Source organism: Triturus cristatus, chromosome 10 (genome assembly GCF_964204655.1).
Source record: "Triturus cristatus chromosome 10, aTriCri1.1, whole genome shotgun sequence".
Classification (NCBI taxonomy): Eukaryota; Metazoa; Chordata; class Amphibia; order Caudata; family Salamandridae; genus Triturus; species Triturus cristatus.
The window spans coordinates 450,363,900-450,383,016 of record NC_140593.1 but is presented as its reverse complement, the minus strand read 5'-3'; the positions used below and the strand labels follow the sequence as shown (position 1 = coordinate 450,383,016).

Genomic DNA, 19,117 nt, shown 5'->3' with positions numbered 1-19,117 from the left:
TACCGCAAGCGCAAGATACGGTAAGCTCTATTCAAATAAAAACCCGCCTGGCTAACGGACCCCTTCGGCCTAACGAGCTTTCTTAAAACCACATATCTGCCTCACACAAAATCCTTATTCCAAACCAATACTATTATATAATCAAAAATCAAAAGAAAAAAATACAACTAAGTAAAACGAGCCTTCCGAAGTAAATCTATAAACCTGCTATTCCTTTACAACATATAATCATGCCACATTCAAAACCTTTTACATTTTCTATACTATTTCATCAAATACAAGACCTAACTACACCTCTAAATCAATTAATAGTAGTAATCAGACTATTTACAAAATTAACTGTTGAAAATAATGATTTGTAAACATAAATAAAAGATTCCCCAATCAAAAACTCAAACTCTCTTCAATTATGATCAATAATACACACAAAAACATACTTCAATCACACCAACTACTACGGAATCTCACATACTATTATAAGTAATAATAAATTAGTACTTATCTGTGTATGAGCAGCAACAAAATGAGGCGGTGGGCTTTGTGTTCTGAGATATTATGCATGTTCTTAAGGTTCTAGAGCAGAGTTCTTCAATCTGAGGGGTGCGCCCCCCTGGGGCAGCGCGACGCCATCTCAGGGGGGAGCGCCCTCCACCCAAAGATCCCACCTTCCATTGTTTCACAATTAATGGGGCACGAAATGCCCATACTTTTGTAATTTTGAAAGAAAGCGAATTCCGAGAGATGAAATGCTTCAGCTGTAGTGGGAGGCAGGAGTCTACCATGCTATGAAACCGAAAGCGAACGGACAGTCCGTTCCTTTGCTTTCGGTTTCATAGCAGAGGAGAATCCCTGCCACCCACTGCAGCTGAAGCATTTCAGCTCTCTGAATTAATTTTCACATAAAGGAGGCAAAGTTGCTCCTTAAATTACACATAGCTACCAAGGTTTCAGAGTGCTATATGTGACATTTCCATAATTTTTGTGTAATTATGAGTCACATTTCAAGGGCTATGAGTGACATTTTCTCGTGAGTAAAATCAAGCAATGACGATGAGAGAAACATTTAAATATTCATAAATTACACCCATTTTAGCATCGAGAAACAGTGTTACTTTAGAGTAACTGTTGTAATGTGAAACACACTGTACGACCAGCACCCACAGACTGCAGGCAGCAGCCTCATCAGGTGCTGCCAATGAATTTAAATGAGACACACACTCGCCCGCTGGTGTCTTAGTGCACTGTACACTCTCTCACTACTTACTTCACCTTTTGAGAAAGCCATCTATCTCTATGCCTTGTGGTGTCTGGCCTCACTATTTGCTATAAGGCTCACTGTGATATACTAGGGGCCAGCATTGTCTGATGGAAGTGTTGAAGCAACTGCAAGAGTGAGGTAGCCGGCATCAGCCCCTCTTGTAGCACAACAATTGCTCCAGGCTCAGAGTGGCCTGATGGTGAGAGGAGCCATGATTGTTGCAGAGGGCCTCCCTCCCAGTCAGTCAGCCAGTTCACTGGTCAAGGAGGGGAGACAAGTAGCTCCGAAGAAGCAAGGAGGCCCAATGATGGGGGCTCCTTTACCAAGAAACTGTCAAGAATTCCTGTCATGCGAGGGGAGGAAAACGGTAACCAGCGAAAACGGACTACATCTCCCAGGATGCTTAGCGGTTGAGAGGTTATGTAAACAGGAGAGCTGTTACATAACCCAAGGAAAACACGCCCTTATGTAAACAGGAGAGCTGTTACATAACTCAAGGAAAACACGCCCTTATGTAAACAGGAGAGCTGTTACATAACTCAAGGAAAACACGCCCTATAAAGGGAGGAACCGGGAGGTACAACGCTGTCGGATATTGTGTTTACACCGACGTACCTGCTTAGTGAAGAGCAGTGTTCCGGAGTGGTGCTCCAGTAAGGCAAGAACGGAGGTAGGTCGAGTCGTTACTCCCTGGGCCGTGTCTTGCCCCATCGTCACCTGTGAAGGACCCGGAAGCTCTACCGGATAACCATTGAGCTTCGCTTTTTGACTCGGCTGAGTCAAAGCGCAGTGGCGCTTTTGCTGGTTGGAGTCGTAACTCCCAGCCCGACCAGAGATACAGGGACTGCCAGCTATAACGCACACCAGGAGGTGTTTGCCGCGTTACAGACTCGGAAGTCCACAGGATCGATCGAGCGGCTGCTCTCGGTTCAGTCTTCTTTGCTTGTGATTGGGGTATCGGTGACGCATCACCAGGAGGTGACTCCGCGTCCCGGTGCAGTCTGAGGAAGAGGTTGAGCGGCTGCTCCCTTCAGGTAGAGACCCCGGCTGGGTGTTTCCCTGACTCCTCGATTCTCCCCAACACTCTTCGTGCCTCTCACAGCCTACCGATTGGCATTGTCGGCCATTTCATTTCTGCCCTCTGTTGGCATACGCCGGGATCGGCGTATATGCAGAGGACGGCTAGGACCATCCGTGCTGTGGGCTGGTAACGTACTTTGCCTGGAGGATTCCAGTGACTATAACCTTTGTTTATTCCTTGTATTAATTTTGCCTTCATTAAAATAACTAAACCTTCACAAGTGGTTGCGTTCTCATTATCGTGTCTGTAAACGATCCTGAGACGTTCAGGGCGTTACAGAAACAAACAGACGAGAGCATAGACCGTCACCCGCTCTCCTAAGGCTCCACCGAGAGGAGAGATACCCGAGGCAGCGGACCAGATGCACGTGGGGGCTCAGCACCTCAACTCGGCGCACATCAACCTCTCTCTACCACTGGCCACGAGGTGATAAAAATACAAATCTCACTGCCCTGACTCAGAACACGGACAGCAACGGGCATCAACTCCCTACTAGCCGCAAACAGCGACTGTGCCTAGTACTGTAGTTGACTGTCTCCCGCAGCAAGCTCAGACATCCCTGATGGCACCGGTGGGGTTGGGCCCCGGTAGCAGCAGCCAGATACAAGCTCTCCCAAAAGAAAGCAATAATTGTGTGCCACAGCCAACGTGGGGTCGGGCCCAATGTAGTATGCGTGCGAGCTGTGCTGCCTGCCATAAATAAATCCATGATTGCCAGCAGCCAACTTTAAACTGTGAGGCAGCCCACCAACTCCCGCCACAGGAAGCAGGAGCCAGACCCGCCTAAATTCAAATGTCAGGCAACTAACTCACACACAATTGGTAGCAATTGGGCTCTCACCTGTCCAGGCTCCTCTGACATCAGTGATATTGCAGCGCTGTCGGGTGTCCTTGTAACTTGTACAGCTTAGATGAGCTATAGCTGAGCCAGAGAGCCCCCAAGCCTGCCGGAACTAGCGTGCAGTGCGCGCTGCCAATGCAGCTAGTATGGTGCTTTATTGTAACAGCGCTCCCAGCTTGAAAGATGAGGATGCGCTATAATGCGTGACTTTGCATTTCAGTGCGGTGATGCAGATCTTTAGTCTAATGCCTGATGCGTGGTACTTGGCAGGGCTGATTACATAAGGATGGGCATGTGTCTGAACTGGGGTGGCAGAGTGAGCTAAAGAATGATGATGGATTAAACCCAGATCAGTTGACTGGGGGTGAGTGCTTGCAATGTTCAACACTCCGTCCATCATCCCTTTTGCTTTTGCTTTGCTCGCCATATGGATGGGCATGCCATACACTCACGGTTTTCTTTCAAATTACAAAAGTGTACATTTAATGTAGCCATTTTTCATGCTTGATTAATACATCGTTCTCATAGAGAACAATTTTAAGACAGATATTTATGTATAATAGGCTGAAAACAAATGGGTTAGGGGACAAATGAAGGGCAATTTGCACACGCGGTTTTGCAGCTGAGGTTCCAACACATGAGAGAGTATAATCAATTAAGCAACTACCATTCTATTTTTACTAAGTGAATAGAATTTAAGTGGAAATGGTGCTGGGAGCCTCAGAAAGCAAATAAAAGAAAGTGAGAGCTATGAAGAATGCCGTTCTCATCACTGACATGGTTGACATCCTTTGAGCATGTGTCCCTGAACCTAAATATTCAATATTTTTTTTAGCATTTACATGTACTGTATTGTGCCATGCTCATTTTGTGCCAGCAGCAAAAGGGCAGTTATGTTAATTGCAAGTGTGGCTAGTTCGCACAATTTGCTGCTGTCTCATTTTGCACCCAAATAAACGCCTCATCGTGATTCCGCAACAAAGTGCTTGAAAGGTACGGTGTCTCCAGTCTTGCAGAAAGGCAGAAGAGAGCGTTTGATGATGGGAAATTTTTGCAGCCTTCCCATGCCTGTGTCGAACAGAAGGCTTTCTTGCAATATACGCAACTCACGTCTTATATTTATTTCTTAATTTAGGACCTCTTTAAAGCGCCTCTTGTCGCCTGACTAAATAATGTGCACACTTTATGCGGCGTACAATTATATAGTAATACAATCGAAAGCATAAAAGCAATAAACATAAATGACAACATGATTAGCGTTGCAGCACCTAGGCGGCTGTGGCAACTGAGCCAAGGGTGGTTCTGGGGCAAAGGGCGATCTTACGAACAGTGCTTCCAACCAGTCTATTCCTGACCTGACTCCACATGTGGGCAGCTTCCTTTATATTGGAGGTGGGAGGTGGTGGCCCCCGGTACTTATTTTTAGAGACCGAGATTTTTTTTTCAACATCCAACTTTGAGCAAGAGAGAGCAAAGCAGAATAGGGGGAAAGAAAAAGGACACGAAAGCTGTGAAAACAGAGACAAAGGGCTAAAGCCCGAGATGAAAAACCACCTGCAAGAATGAGACAGAGGAAGGAAAAACAGGGTTGAGGAAGAAGGTGTTGTGTGTTGGTTTGTTCAAGACCCGGCAGTCCTGGTATACCGCTGCACTGGGAAGAGCCAGCGCTGGCAGAAGTGATGTGATAAAAAAAAAAAGCCCAGGGGCCGAAGCATTTATTAATTAAACACTGCCTTTGGCATCCACCATAAACCCTTTCAGCATCTAACAATCTTTTCTACTCTCTGCCTAGACCCACTTCCTGGAGGCTCACACATCAGTCGCGGCTGGTGCAGGTAAGTGTGGTGGGGTGGTGGAGCAGGGCGGGGAGATGGAATAGGTTTTATATATTTATTTAATTTGACCTATTCTGTTGTTTGTCAACTTCCCCACCCCACCGCTGCCTCTCCGCGCTTACCTGCGCCGGCCGCCGCTGCATTTAAATGCACTGCAATGCTGCCTGTTCACTGTGCAGCTGGTCCCAGATCCATTTGATCACCACAAAGTCTGTCAGACAACATCGCTCTGAAATAAAATAGGCATCATCATTCAGTTTTTATTAGTTTTATTTTTTTAAACATAAGCCTGACCTGTGTCCTAAACCCCCACTCAGAGCACAAGTACTAAAAAAACAAGCGGGGGGACTAATTAGCATAATCAATGAGCATTGGTGTCACATGACATCACAGGAAGGGATGTCACCCCCTTGTGAGAGCCTTCTTTTTAAAATAAATGTGCTAGGCTTTCCTTCCTTGCTTGCTATGGCCAACTCCTTTGATAGTTACCCACATTTTATCACAAAGCCTTCAATTGTATTAGTAACGCTCAACAATTTGAGAAGGTGCAACAACAAGTCTGGGACTGAGTTGCTCACTGCCATTCAAAATGTTTATGAAGAGGTTGGTAGGTATTTGCCTGACTTGTGGGTAATTATTTAGGAGGTGAAAGGGCTGCTCCTGATAACACTGTCCCATTATGACTTAACTGCATAAGTAAAAACAATTTGCGCACATTTTATCTTGGAATTTTTTTATTTGAACTATGAAATAAGACTGTCATTTAACGACACACACTCACAAACCTGCAGTTTACTAAACACTTTTACTGTGTTTAAATTTGTTGCAGGATAAGGCCTGGAATATGCGAATGGCGGTCGATTATGTAGAGTACCAGATTCCAGAAATTTCACTCAGGTGGAGGTGGGGGGCCTGACATCTAAAACAATTTAGCTGGGAGGCTCACCCCAAAAAAGTTTGAAGACCTCTGTTCTAGAGTTATAAGAATGTTCTAAACTAATTCTAAGATTATTTGTTGCTGCTGTGTGTGAGGGCAATAAAGGAGATATGCATATTAGTGGTCTCTGTGCCTTGACATAAAATGTGTTCAGAAATACCGCTGTAGAGAGCTCTGGCACATCCAAGGTTCGCGCTCTAAAAATGTATTTAGTTGTAAATGTTTCAATTTTTTTTTATATATCACCCCACTAACATATGCCTAGTGCACAGATTCAAAAGTATGTTGTTTAGACTTTGGTTAAACTGGAGCAAAATTTCGAAATTAGAGACGCTGTCCACTCTAAATCAGTGAAATGTTCTTTAATCTGCAATACAGGCGGCGTGATTCATTGGAAATGTAGACAAAAACCTAGCTTGGACTCACGCCTGCACATCCTGTCTGAATCAGTGCTAGCGCAGACCTAATTAGTAACTTGTGGACTAACCAGACTCTTACTTCCGGTGGGATATCTACGAACATCGGAAGATACAGGTCTAGCAGGCACAGACATACACGTGTAAGTAGAAATCTCTACATATACCCAGTGCATTTACCACGGGGGAGGGCATAATAGTATACAGTACTTTAGTGATCATTTAGACGAAGGACTAACATGTTAGGGAAAACGACCAACATGTGTAACGTTAGCAGCCATGTTTGAAATGCTAGTGTTATTGTTTAATGCTACATATAATACATGGGTAATAAATGATTACTGTAAACGTTTGAGTAATATTCGATAAGTAGTCCGTTTCTACAATCAAAAAATGAAATACATGATTTTAAACAAACAGTCTCAACTTTTTCCTTTAAGGACAGAAACGCGGAATTATTTAGATAGGAACTAGAAGACCTTACCCGTATAATTGCTTTTCCTGCATACTTACTTTAATTGTATGAGGTACATTAATTCCACTGACGACTGAAAGTCTGGATTGATTGTACTACTTTGCTTGGTCGCTCAGCGGCCCGTTGGTTAGAAGCCTGCAGGGTCACTCTTCCACTCTCGCATGCTGCCCACGCGCTGACGTCACGGACGAGGAATGTGTTTCCTGCGGCAGGGGTGGGCCCTCCGAGGGTAAGCACAGGGGGAGGGGAGCGGCAGCTGTGGGGAGTGTCAACGCCTTCCAGCCAAGCAGCGCGGTGCAGCCGAGACTGCGGGTATACTTCGTACCTCGGCCGGACCGGGGTCCCGCAGACAGGAAAAGCCTGTTGCCCCGCGTTGGATGTTCCGCTGCCCGCTAAGGTGAGAGCTTGATCCATTGTGAAGAATGGTAGATAACTGCGGATCTTATCCCAAATATTACCCTCCCAAATTGTATTGCGGAAGGAAGATGGTGGTTAGTCTGTATTCACCAGTGGAGAGGTCTTCCGTAGCAAGAAGCCGGGAGGCAAGAAGCCTACACCCTCTTCGTCGTTGTGCCCCAAGACATGAAAACTGAGGTGTCTTATCAAATTGGTGTGGAGCTTGCGTGTGGAAGGCTTGTGTGCCGGTGGCCTAGATGGATTGTGGCTATCGTGTTTGCCGGTGGTGTGTGAGTGCAGTCTGACTTGGCTTTGCATTTTTAGCTTTGGAAAAGTTGGGAGCATGTACAGCCTTGGGTGTGGGGTGTCTGTACAGCTCTGTCCGTTAAGTGTATGGCGTTGGGGTGGGTTTTACACTCCTTTAGTCTGTCTTGTCAGCAGCGTTGGCGTGGGTTGTGCTTTTTAACTGAGCGCTTGTGCAGCCTGAGTTGCCAGGTGGTTGTGTATTTGCAGACCAGTGTGTTCTATTTGCCATGTTGGTGTCTGGGTTGTTGGCATACCCCACCGACGAACTGCCGTGCTCTGAATAGGCAGTGAGCGCCTGCGCTAGGAATGGGGCTGCAGGCCCCGGGCGGGGCTCTGCTTCCTGCTGCTTCTATCTTGCCTGGGAAGCTGCATCCGCTGCGAGTTACAGTAAAGTATCCGGCGCCCATTGGCCGCTCGCCCTCTGCACTGGAAGAGCTGACTGTCTAGCCTCGGCAATAAATAACTTGTACTAAAGACGAGGATTGTGTCTCCGTAGATATTTTCCGCTAAGTTCCTTGCTTCTTTTTGTTGGACGATTTCTAACTACTAGAGTATCTGTATTTTCATCCTTCCCTTTCTTAAATTATTTTGCAGTTTTATAGAGCGCGAACTTAGTCCAAGGACGTTAGAGCGCTTTACAAGGGCACTAGATTCCATGACGTACGGTTGGGTTATTTTTTTTTGTTTTTAGGCCCTGGAAAGTTTAAGCGGTTTGCCCAGAATTGCGGGATGTTGAGCAGACGCCGGAACTTGAACCTGTTCCTGCTTTCCCAGTTCCACAGTCGACGACTCTGGCCACATCTCCTCGCCTTCCCGTTGAGCCTTAAACTCCGAATTCAGTTTAGGCCAGGGGTCTTCAACCTTTTCTGTGTTGAGAGCTACTTCTGCTCAAGGGAATTTCTGCTGAGTTACTAACTAGAATATGTTATCACTGTAAAATAGTGGCAACATGTGTTAGCATTACACTATGACCATTCTTAGCAGGATTATCAGTAGTGATCCCCCATGCATTCCAGACAAGGTTACCAGCAGAAATGACTGGAAAACATATCTCACTATTAAATGCCACCACTTTACTAATTAAGTTGCATTCAAATTATCAAATGCTCTGCGGCACAAAGGACAGAACTAGAGCAGTAAATTCCCCCCAACTCATCTTGAATTATCATTCGGCTATCAACTTTCAATGTGTTTTGGAATCAAAATAATATGTCTTCACCTTCATATTAGTTTTTGAAAATACACATATTTATTTATATCAAATATCATTTTCCATTTTGGGCAACCAAACTCAGTTTCCAGAATAAAAACCTTTTCTAAAATAACATTTTTGCCATTAAAATATCAGTTATCATCTTTAGAAAACACACAATCCATAAATATCAGTACTATCATGTAAAATGCCTCACATAGACCGATTCTGCTTAAAGTGCCCAGATATTGCTATCATAGGTAATGGATGTTCACCGTAGCACCAAGGATGCCTATGTTGTGCGAATAATGGCCACCATTTTACCAGCGTCAACGTACCAAAGCTGGATGCCATAACATCCAGGATGCCCAACGCATATTAGTTATGGCCATTATTATGTGCGAAACATACATCATTCTGCAAGGGGTGACCAAAAGTAGGCCAGTCATGCTCTTAATATGTCAATGATGGCAGCCGGTATGGGAAAACTACTCTTAAGTAATACACGTAATAGTCAAGGATGACTAATATTACACCATGGGCACTATTATGCAGTGAACGGACCCAATTGCACCAAAGATAAAAACCCTTATAATGCGGGCCAGCATAAACGTTTGATGGTCCTTGACTCTAGGTGTAGCTTACAGTAAGCAACACTGTTTATTAGGGAGGGATACCATGTCAGACAGACATACACATAAATGAATGCAGATGAAGCTCTTATTTTTTCTTTGCTCTGGATCCATACTCTGCTCCTCTCAGCTCTTGGGTTGATCATGCTCCTAACACATTTTCTCTGTGGCTCCTACAGTCCCACACTTTGGTTGGTCAGCACGGATTACTACTGTCATTCTTTGATAGTGCATTGTTCACATATGTGCTGTGACAGATAGAGCGGATGCAGACAGTCATGTGGCAGACCCTGTAACCAAACTTTGTATTTGAGTGTTATTATAAGGCTCTGCTATTGGTTTGGTTGGTTTCACTCCAAGTGTTTTGAGATGAGCAGTGCTGACCTCTTTAATATGCATAGACTCTCTGAGATTGTCTTGGCTTGTCTTCAACTCTGAGAACCACTTTCAGGGTGCTGGTGAGCTACCAGTAGCTCCCGAGCTACTCGTTGGAGACACCTGGTTTAGACAACTTCTGTAAGTCTTTGTGGTGTTGCGTTGAAATTTTGCCCGAAGGTGCGAAACTTAAGTGGGCATAAGTCACATGATCCCGCTTCATCTACTCTTCTGTGATCCAGCTTGATGTGGTATCTGTCACCGCCCCACTCTTGGTTTTTAACCTACACCCCAGAGCGTGTTTTTTCCATTTACTTTTGTCTAGACTGTGTGAAAAGATGATATTGTCGGAGTGTCTCGTTTTAATGGGCCACGGGAGTCTGATTGAGCGATCATTAGCGTTCTTTGTGTCATTCTTTTCATACCTCTCGTTTTCCCTACTGAGTTTGATATAGTAGGTTAATAACACTTCTATTTTCAACCTATATTGTTCTTGTAATGCATTATATCGAGGGGTATCACTTTACACCAGTTTGAAACTGGTTTAGAGCATCCCCTTATGATTGCCACCTTTCTGTATTGTTTTAGAAAGCGGTGTGTGTGTGGTTGCATATCTATCAGGCTTGTGTTTTTAGATTCAAGTCTTGCAGTGAATGTGAACTCCGAACTAACGCCAATTAAAAGTTAACTTGGAAAGGATAACATTGACCGTATGAGTTCTTTTGTGGGGTTTGAGCTGATTTGAGTTAAGTAGATTTTTTACAGGAGTCGGCCTGTCTTAAGATGTAAATTCACTTACCACAGCGTACCGTTCCAAAATTACCCCAGTTAGTTCCCAAGAATATCTCCTCACCACAGCTGCATACGCGTATTGTACTAGATTTTTTTTTGAATGGGAAAGACCCCTTATCGAGTCTCATTGTATTAGATGCTCTTCCATCAACCATACAGTGGACTTTATATTTTCTGGTCTTTCTCAAAATGTTGAAGATATCTGTACCTCTATTTTATTCTAATTCTGTTGTATTTTTTGTGAAGTTTTAGATATTTGGGTACCCATTTCTACTCGTAGCAACTCAAAGCACTGTAGCTTAATGTGTCACAGAAGTACATCAGCCTGATTTGGTTGAATTTTGGAGCACATGGCCTGGTGTAGCAGGGCTGTGCAACCCAGGATGAAGTAGACAACACAGAAACATTGGATTTCTATATTCAACAAAGAGTCTGTAGCCAAGAGTACTGTATAAATAGCCCATGATTCAGGTCGCCTGTGCAACTACACAACTGACAAATACTACATTAGAACATTCTGGACTGGAGCAGTGTCATATCGCTGTTCATATCACACCATTCAAGCATGTACTGCACTTCTTACTGCTAAAGGTGACTCATACATTCACATTATTGATTGTAGCCCTAATGATTACTCCTACCTAGATTATAGCGTAATTGATCCATCTAGATCTACCGTTTTGTCTTTCTTTCAAAACCACACACATTTTCTTCCACAGTTCTACATTTTGTACTTTTACAGTATGCCTATACATTCCAGCATTATCCTTTGTTCCACCTTTCCATGGCTTTTTGGAGAAGATTAGTATTTACTATATTCTCTCTTTCGGAATTTTTCCCACAATAAATTAATTGCCATGCAATTTTACTGTAAAGAGCCTATGGCAGAACAAACTGGCAGGGCACCTGGATGCCTTTAACTCGTAAAACCGTTTTCTTCAACTTAATTCCATGAGTGACCTTTTGTGCAACATTTTTGCTAGAGCTTAATTCCTGGTGGAGACTATTGGCACACATTTAGCAATTTTTTTTGTTTGTAACTTTATTTATTCACCATTGAATATGAAACCATACAAGACCATATGACAATGTACAATTAGCAAATAGATGCAGCTTGGTAGAAGGCAGGAGAAGCTAGTCGAGGAACATGAATACAGAGTAACAGTGCATGTTTACAAGAAGAGTGGTACACATGTTCGGACGTATACAGATCACAAAACACAAGCGAGGTGTAGTCGGTGGGTTCCAATAAATTTTGCAATTCTTGCGTGATTAGAAACGCGCCTCAGTTCATGCTTGCCTTTCGGTTGTGTAGCATCTAATGCAGCCCCTAGTAACATAGACTGTGGTTTTGTCATCATTCACATTGCTGCTCAAAATCGGTGTTTCCCAATTATTTTTGTATTTGGGAAACTAGACACGTTTTGACTGAATTCTCTATAGCTTTCCCACATATTAATTCGGATTTCAAGAAGGCTCTTATAAGACAGTAGTTTCTCTTAACCCCTTCGGTGCTCATGACGGAATGGTTCCGTCATGACCCACGGTTGAGCTGTGCTCATGACGGAACCATTCCGTCATGACCACACCCGCGCAAGATTCCGCCAGCACACTGGCGGAATCTGAGCAGCATCGAAGGGGTTAATTTCTGTTTGATGCACTACGTGTGGGATAGGGTCTTAAAAATACTGTACTTTAGCCAATTTACCCATCACTTCTTGGGTCGAGTTATCTTAAATCAGCACATATCCTTAACTCACAATCTTAATTGGCAAGCAATATATAGGAAACCCAGGACGTGAATTCACGCCCAAGGGCTCATATAGAGCCATGCAAATTTTCTCTGAAATGTTTGAATGGTGTCATTACACCCGATGGTACATTACTTAGCTTGTGGTGTTAAGTTTCTTTCTTGTGTGAGGGAAAAACCCTGCATACATCTTCATTGTCATTTCTTCAGTACTGAAGCAATTACAGTGAGTACTTGCTGTTTGTCACAAGGACCAAGGAGTATGCTCATATTGTGTTAAGTGCATCTGTTCAGTGTATGCTGACCATCTTTTACTGCACGTAGTTTACCAGTTGTGGGTCTTCCGTAAAACCCTCACTGCTTATTCCATCAGTATTATGGCTCCTTTGCTTTAACTGTCTGGTTCTACATTTAATGTTTAAAGGCCCAGCATATGACCACGTTATCTTGATTCTACTATCCATCAGCTTTAAATGTGTAGGAGGATAGCTGTGAATCTGCTCTGGACTTTCATAGTGCACTTACTGGTTAGTACCTCCTTCCTAAGGTCCGTACCAGAGTTCTTATGTCACTCTACATGCTTTATTCTGCACAATATCAGGACTTTTAACTCCTGCATGATTTCTGTTGTCTTATATGCTAGAATGTCATAGGGACTCTTCCAAATGTATATAATTTATACCCAAAATTCATATTGAATGAGATGTGCCAAAGGCCAGGCAATAACGTGTCACAAAGCAGCCGATCAAAGCACACTTGCTGAGCCTAAATGAGTGAGTGCATTTACAATATGCTTTGTTTTCATTAGCCTGAAAGCTTGGTGACCCCGCCCCCAGCCTTAAAATAAGAAATCTGAGCATCGTATTCGACCTACTGTAATGGTGTTTCCAGGTCTCCCCCAAAAATGTATGACCGGGTTATAAAATCGTACAGCTAGACAGACAGTACGTAAACCTCCTTAGGCGTGGTTGTGCAAAAGAAGCGTAGAAATCACTCTTGGTTCTCCGTGGACCCTAGAACCGAATTCGAAACACACTGCACTATCCATGGGTCAATTTGGATCATAAGTCCTATTTATTTGTAAAAATTGCCCCCTCAACACTTCAGTGAAGGACGCCTTGTCAACTAACGTGCACGTAATTCACGAAGACTCTTTGGAAGTCCTTCCAGTTAAATTGTTCTTGTGATAGCATCAGGGTATCACTGATGTGCAATAATTAATCTGAGATGGAATTCATCCTGCTTCTTGTGTGTGGACAATTGTAAAAAAAAAAAAAAACAAGGAATGGGATGCTTAAGAAATCTACTTGTCATGTAAAACAAAAAAAAAAACGCTTGTCCCCTTTGATGCGATGCAGTAATTGAGGCCAAAGTGTGGCTGCCCTCTCTTTATATTGGATATTTGATAATGGCCCAGGGCTTGTATTACATCACGGTATGGATGATAGCATTGCAAGTCTGATTTTTGTCACTGTTCCGCAACTCTGTATACAGGAGCTGGAGGCAGGCTAGATATGGTAGTTCCAGGGTTGGAGTGCCCTGGGAGTCCACTCGCACCCATAAACCTGAATATTTAAGGGTATTTACAAAACTCCCCAGAGAATATCCCCCCCCCCCCCCCCCCACACCATACCCAGATAATCTCATACAAGGACGAAATCCATACAGCATTACATCAGTGGCATTTACAGTGGACCAATGTCATACATTAGTATCCTAGCATAGAAAGAATAGGATTGAGTTGTGCCCCCCGCCCCCTTCCCAGTAGAAACCCCCATCATACCTGCACTGTGATTTCAGTATACCAATAATCTATGGGGGAAGCTCATCTGGTGGTGTCAGTAGCACTGCAAGCATTGTGTGCCCTCGATCGTACATACTCTAGTTTTTCATCTTCATGTGTGTTTCTCATGTTACACCTCGCAGCATTTATCCATTCTGCCCTATCCCTTAGCCAGTCTTCGATTTTCGGCTGTTTTGGAGCCAACCTTCCTATTACAATCCTACGTTTCGCTAACGTCTGTCCCAGGACAAGGAATCTTCCGCTTAATTTTTTTCTTCTTTCTAAAGTGAATGAGTCCCAACAGGCATTGACACATCTCTCTGGAGATCCCCCACTCCGTGACCACATTTAGTCTGGTCAACACTGATTGCCAGTAATTATCTATGTTTGGGCATCTCTATAGTATGTGTAAGAAATCGGCAGCCCGCCCCCCACAGCGGGGGCAATCCACTGAACATTCTTGAGTTCCAAGCGTGTAATCTACTGGGAGCAAGATATACATGGTGAATCACGTTATATTGCAACAGTTTGAAGCACGCATTTGGTGGGAGTGGCTTTACCTTCTAGGCTGTTGCCGAGGGGATGGCGTCCTGATGTGTGCCTCCCATTTATGTTGCACCGATAATGTATCTATGGGTGCATCCTTCCTCAGGGGGATATATCCCTCCAGCCATGTCTAACAGGACTTCCAGTGTCCGGGAGGTCTGCGGCACCTCAGGAAACATTGGCCAAACCTCTCGCACTGTTGCTGCTATTTTAACGAATTGTAGGAACTGAAGCTGAAACACTTCTATGGCGTCTGCCAGGGTAATAAACGTATTGTTAGATATAGATCTAAAGTATCGCAGCCGCCTTCGCGCCATTTGTGTAGGGACATGGATCGTTCAATGTTTTTGAATGGGCACAATGCCCAAATACTCATGTCTGGCGCATACAGAGCCCTTTTCAGTTATGCTTTAACCGCTCGCTCCCATGCCCCACTGACCATTCGAACTGCATAGGGCAAGGTCGCCGGGGCCCACGACCCCATCATCAGAATTTCAGGCAGAGGATACCCAACACACATGTGCCCCTCAACTGTCTACTTTCCCTATTGTCGTCTTCATCCAGCCAGTGAACTGCACGTTGGAGCTGTGGCCAGATAATATTCTAAGCAGGGCAATTCTAGTCCACCCCTCTGCCAGGTACGTTTCAATATGACGCTAGGCTATTTTCCTCATGGTATCCCACAGTAGCTCCGCTATCAGCTTATCCAAATCTAGGAAGATCCATCTATGTATGGCAAACACTGTTCCCTGGAAGATGTATAGGCATCTGGGGAGTATTACCATCTTTACCAAGGCAATCTTACCCACCAGGGATAGTCGAAGTGTGTTCCAAAATTTTATAGCACGTTTCAGGACGTCCAGTTCCCCAACCGTGTATCCTTCCTCGAAGTCCTGAACCCCATGTGTAATTCGGATTCCCAAATACTTGGCTGTAGGAAGCTGGCTCTGTATATACTATACCAAAGTGAGGTATAGTGTGCACAGAGTCCAGTGGAACCCAAACGGTAGGCAGAGGTAAAGTAGATAGCACCTCACTCTCTTTGTGGTAGTGTGGTCGAGCAGTAAGGCTTTATTAGAGGATAGTGTTAAGCATTTGTACACACTCAGTCAGCAAATTAATTCGCACACTCAAAGACTAAACTTCAGACCAATTGTTTTTGTATGAAATATTCTTTCAGTTATTTTATTTCCTAGAACCAAGCAAGCCTGGCACAGGTAAGTGATGCATACTTTGCAGTAAATATACAGTTGTAACACAGTTTGGATTGAAATTGTATATGCACTTTGTTTAGATGTACAGTACTATTGTTGAGAAATGCAATGCTTTGTAAATACAGTACATATACTTTGGGGTTTTTAGTAAAATGACCAGCACATTACTTTCAGATTACTTTTCTTACACAGTGTTGTATACCTGGATACTACACTGGGACATTTCCTGTAAACAGGTAAGTAAAAGCGTTTTTGTTATTTAGTACAGATTTCTTAGATTTTCCAACTCCACACTTAAAAACTTTTCATAGAAAAATAGTCAATGTTATCCTATGGAGGAAAATCGTGTTATCGGTTCAAAGGTAAGTACTTTGTTGTTGGAGTTGGTATTCTGGGGTTAGACTCAGGGGTCCCCCAGGGTCAAGGATGTACTCTAGTTACACCCTCAGTGGCACTAGGGCGGCTGGGTGCAGAGTGCTGAGGCCCAATGTTATCCAGTGAGGGCTAGGGCGCTTCCGGTTGGTGGCTGATGATGAGCAGGAAACTGGTTTGTGGGAGCAAAGCTCCTGGACTTAAGCTCAGGGCAAATGGGGGTTTAGGCCAGAACAAAAGATACACCCTCAGCGGCACTGGCACGGCCAGGTGCAGAGTGCTGTTTTGGCGTCTGGTGCCCTGTAGCTTTCAATGGTTTAGGGACGTTACAGGTAGGTTAAAGGTTGGGACCAATAGGTCCCTTCCTTGGGGTAGGTACACCCCCTATTATACCACCCTCCAGAGGGAGGGAGGTATAAGCCTTTCTTTGGTTGGCTGGGTCCCCCCATCTGCAAGATGGCGAGGACTGAGAGTTGTGCTTCACCTCGCCTCCCCCACCTGAGGGGTGGAGTTGGCAGAGGTAGGCACACCTCTCTCTTCCCCACTTGTTTTTCCCGCTGGTTCTCCCGCCCAATGTGGGCATCAGAACCGGTGGGGACCCTGCCCATCCTGGGGGAGGAGGCTTGGCACCTCGTCCCAGGATGTGCATTGTTTCCGGTCCCCGAGAGCAGCAGGCTCTCGACCCAGGGGTCCAGAAATATGTCTGATGGTGGCAGCTGAAAGCAGCCACTCACCCTGGACACTAGTGGTAGGTCGTTTTTCAGGGGGCATCTCTAAGATTCCCTCTGTGTGCATTTTTTATTAAATCCTACTTTGGCATCAGTGTGGATTTAATGTGCTGAGAAGTTTGATACCAAACTTCTCAGTTTTCAATGCAGCCATTATGGTGCTTTGGAGTTTGTAATGACAAACCCCCAGCACCATATACTCTTAATGGCAGCACTGTACTTACAATGTCTAAGAATGGACTTGGACACTGTAGGGGTACAGGGCTCATGCACCTGTACCCTCACCACTGGTATAGGGCACCCAGCTAGAGGAGTGGCTGATCTATGCCAGTGAAGTGGGTTGTAGGCATGGCACACAGGGATGTGTGCCGTGTCGACTCTTCACTTTGTTGTGCACTAAGACACGCAGCCTGCAAAGGCAGTATGTAAGTGTAATGGTACAGGGCCTCTAAGGGAGGCACAATAAGTGCTTCAGCCCTTAGTTGTCTTCCCTGGTCACAGTGCCCTGGGTACCTGTGGTACCATTTACCATGGGCTGACCTGTGGCCAGAGATGCCAATTGGGTTTTGTTTTTAATGTAGGTTTAGGGAAAGAACATAGGCCCTGGACACCTGATTGGCAGGAGCCCAGGGCACACTCAGTCAAAGCACATCAGTAGTTCAGCAAAAAGTGGGCGCTACCATGCAGAAAGAGGGCACTTTCTCACATTGACCATCTTCGGTTCCCAGGGAAGATCGAGGGGTTGCAGATTCTGTTCCGGCCTTCCTGCCAGTACACCCAAGGGAAACAATGTGGGTGTGTTGCAGTTCACGTGCAATCCGGTGTGTTCACCAAACTCGTCTAGAACCGCCAGCATGATGGGGACCGAGTACATTGGGCTTCGCAAGTATGTTATTGCGTCCTCTGCATAAAGGGATACCACATGGGTGGCCTCCCCCCAATATGGATTATCCACTCTCATAGCGCTTATACGCGGCAAGCCATCAGCTTCATGGCCAAAGCAAAGAGCAATGGCGATAAGGGGCACCTCTGTCGGTTCCCCAGACTCAGTGCAAAGCTCTACGATACCATTTTCCCTACTCACACCCTAGCCATAGGGGCACTATACAGTAGTTGTACCCATCTTGTGTAGCTTCCCCCAATGCCTACCTTACGCAACACCACCCACAAAAACTGCCATGATAAAGAATCAAATGCCTGTTCGATGTCGAGCAGCGCTAGCGCATACTGGTCATCCTGCAAACTGAGCGAATGCAGTATCCGCAACAGATTTCTTAGGTTACACAGCGTATTTGTATTCAGGATGAACCAGCAATGGCCCTCGCTATCAGCTGAGGTAGGTATGCCAGCAGTCTCTCGGCCAAAATCTTATTGAGGATTTTAACGTCTGCATTGATGACGGTAGGAGGACACCGCCGATCCATCCCTATCCGGCTTAGGCAACATCACTATAAGTGCTTCCCTCAGGGATGCCAGGAGCAACCTCCTTTTTTATATGCCTCCGTTTAAACCGCCAACTGCTGCTCAACTATGTCCCCTATTCTAGTATAACTCATCCAGTATGCTGTCTCTACCTGGGGCCATGGCCTATTTTAATGACTTTATTAATGCCATTATCTCATCCTTAGTAATGGGGGCCTCCAGACTGTCCCTGTTATCGCTGGTTAAAGTTAGCATCTGGATCATAGCCAGATACGACATCACTGCTCGTGGGCACTCTACACTTTGGCCTGTATACTCCTCTTGAAAGTGTTCCGTAAACACCTCAGAAATATCCTTTTGTGAGGATACCATTTGTCCCTGACAGTTACGGAGCCCTGCTATTGGTGCACATCCATTTTCACCTAAGATGAGCATGGCAAGCATTCGGCTAGCCTATGTAGCCTCTTCCTGTAATGTAGACGTTCAAATTTGTGTACACATTTTTATATTGAAACCATTGCCAGTAACGCTCACGCAGTGATGCATTACTGAATTGGGCCTTTCTCGCGCTGTGTTTTACAGTCCGCCTGCACAGTCCGTGTTCATGCGAGTCTTTATTTTTTATTTTTTCCTTATGATTGCAGAATGATTTCAAACGTTCAAGGTAAAGAAAGATAACAAAATAAATGTCAGTTGTCGTTATCATGAGGTTTTATCAGTGCCCTGTAACCCAGTAGTGCTCGACATCAGTGACTTGGCCGGGATT

General features: G+C 44.7%; 1 protein-coding gene and 1 long non-coding RNA gene across 3 annotated transcripts in view; one reads left to right on the top strand and one right to left on the bottom strand.

Annotated features, from left to right (window-relative positions):
- The window catches only part of LOC146789600 (uncharacterized), a 192,862-nt gene extending 185,830 nt beyond the window's left edge, over positions 1 to 7,032 (bottom strand). The window contains exons 1-2 of the long non-coding RNA XR_014970129.1: positions 6,882 to 7,032; positions 5,138 to 5,244 (exon numbers count right to left, since the gene is read on the bottom strand). This is a non-coding gene — a long non-coding RNA (uncharacterized LOC146789600). The remainder of the gene's footprint in view (positions 1 to 5,137; positions 5,245 to 6,881) is intronic.
- ITGB1 (integrin subunit beta 1) overlaps positions 7,009 to 19,117 on the top strand; it is a 324,864-nt gene continuing 312,755 nt past the window's right edge. Inside the window, exon 1 of one of the 2 annotated variants that reach the window (XM_085631856.1) lies at positions 7,009 to 7,240. The gene's annotated coding sequence lies outside the window, so the exon portion shown is untranslated. The remainder of the gene's footprint in view (positions 7,241 to 19,117) is intronic. The other variant, XM_085631854.1, reaches the window with a different exon arrangement.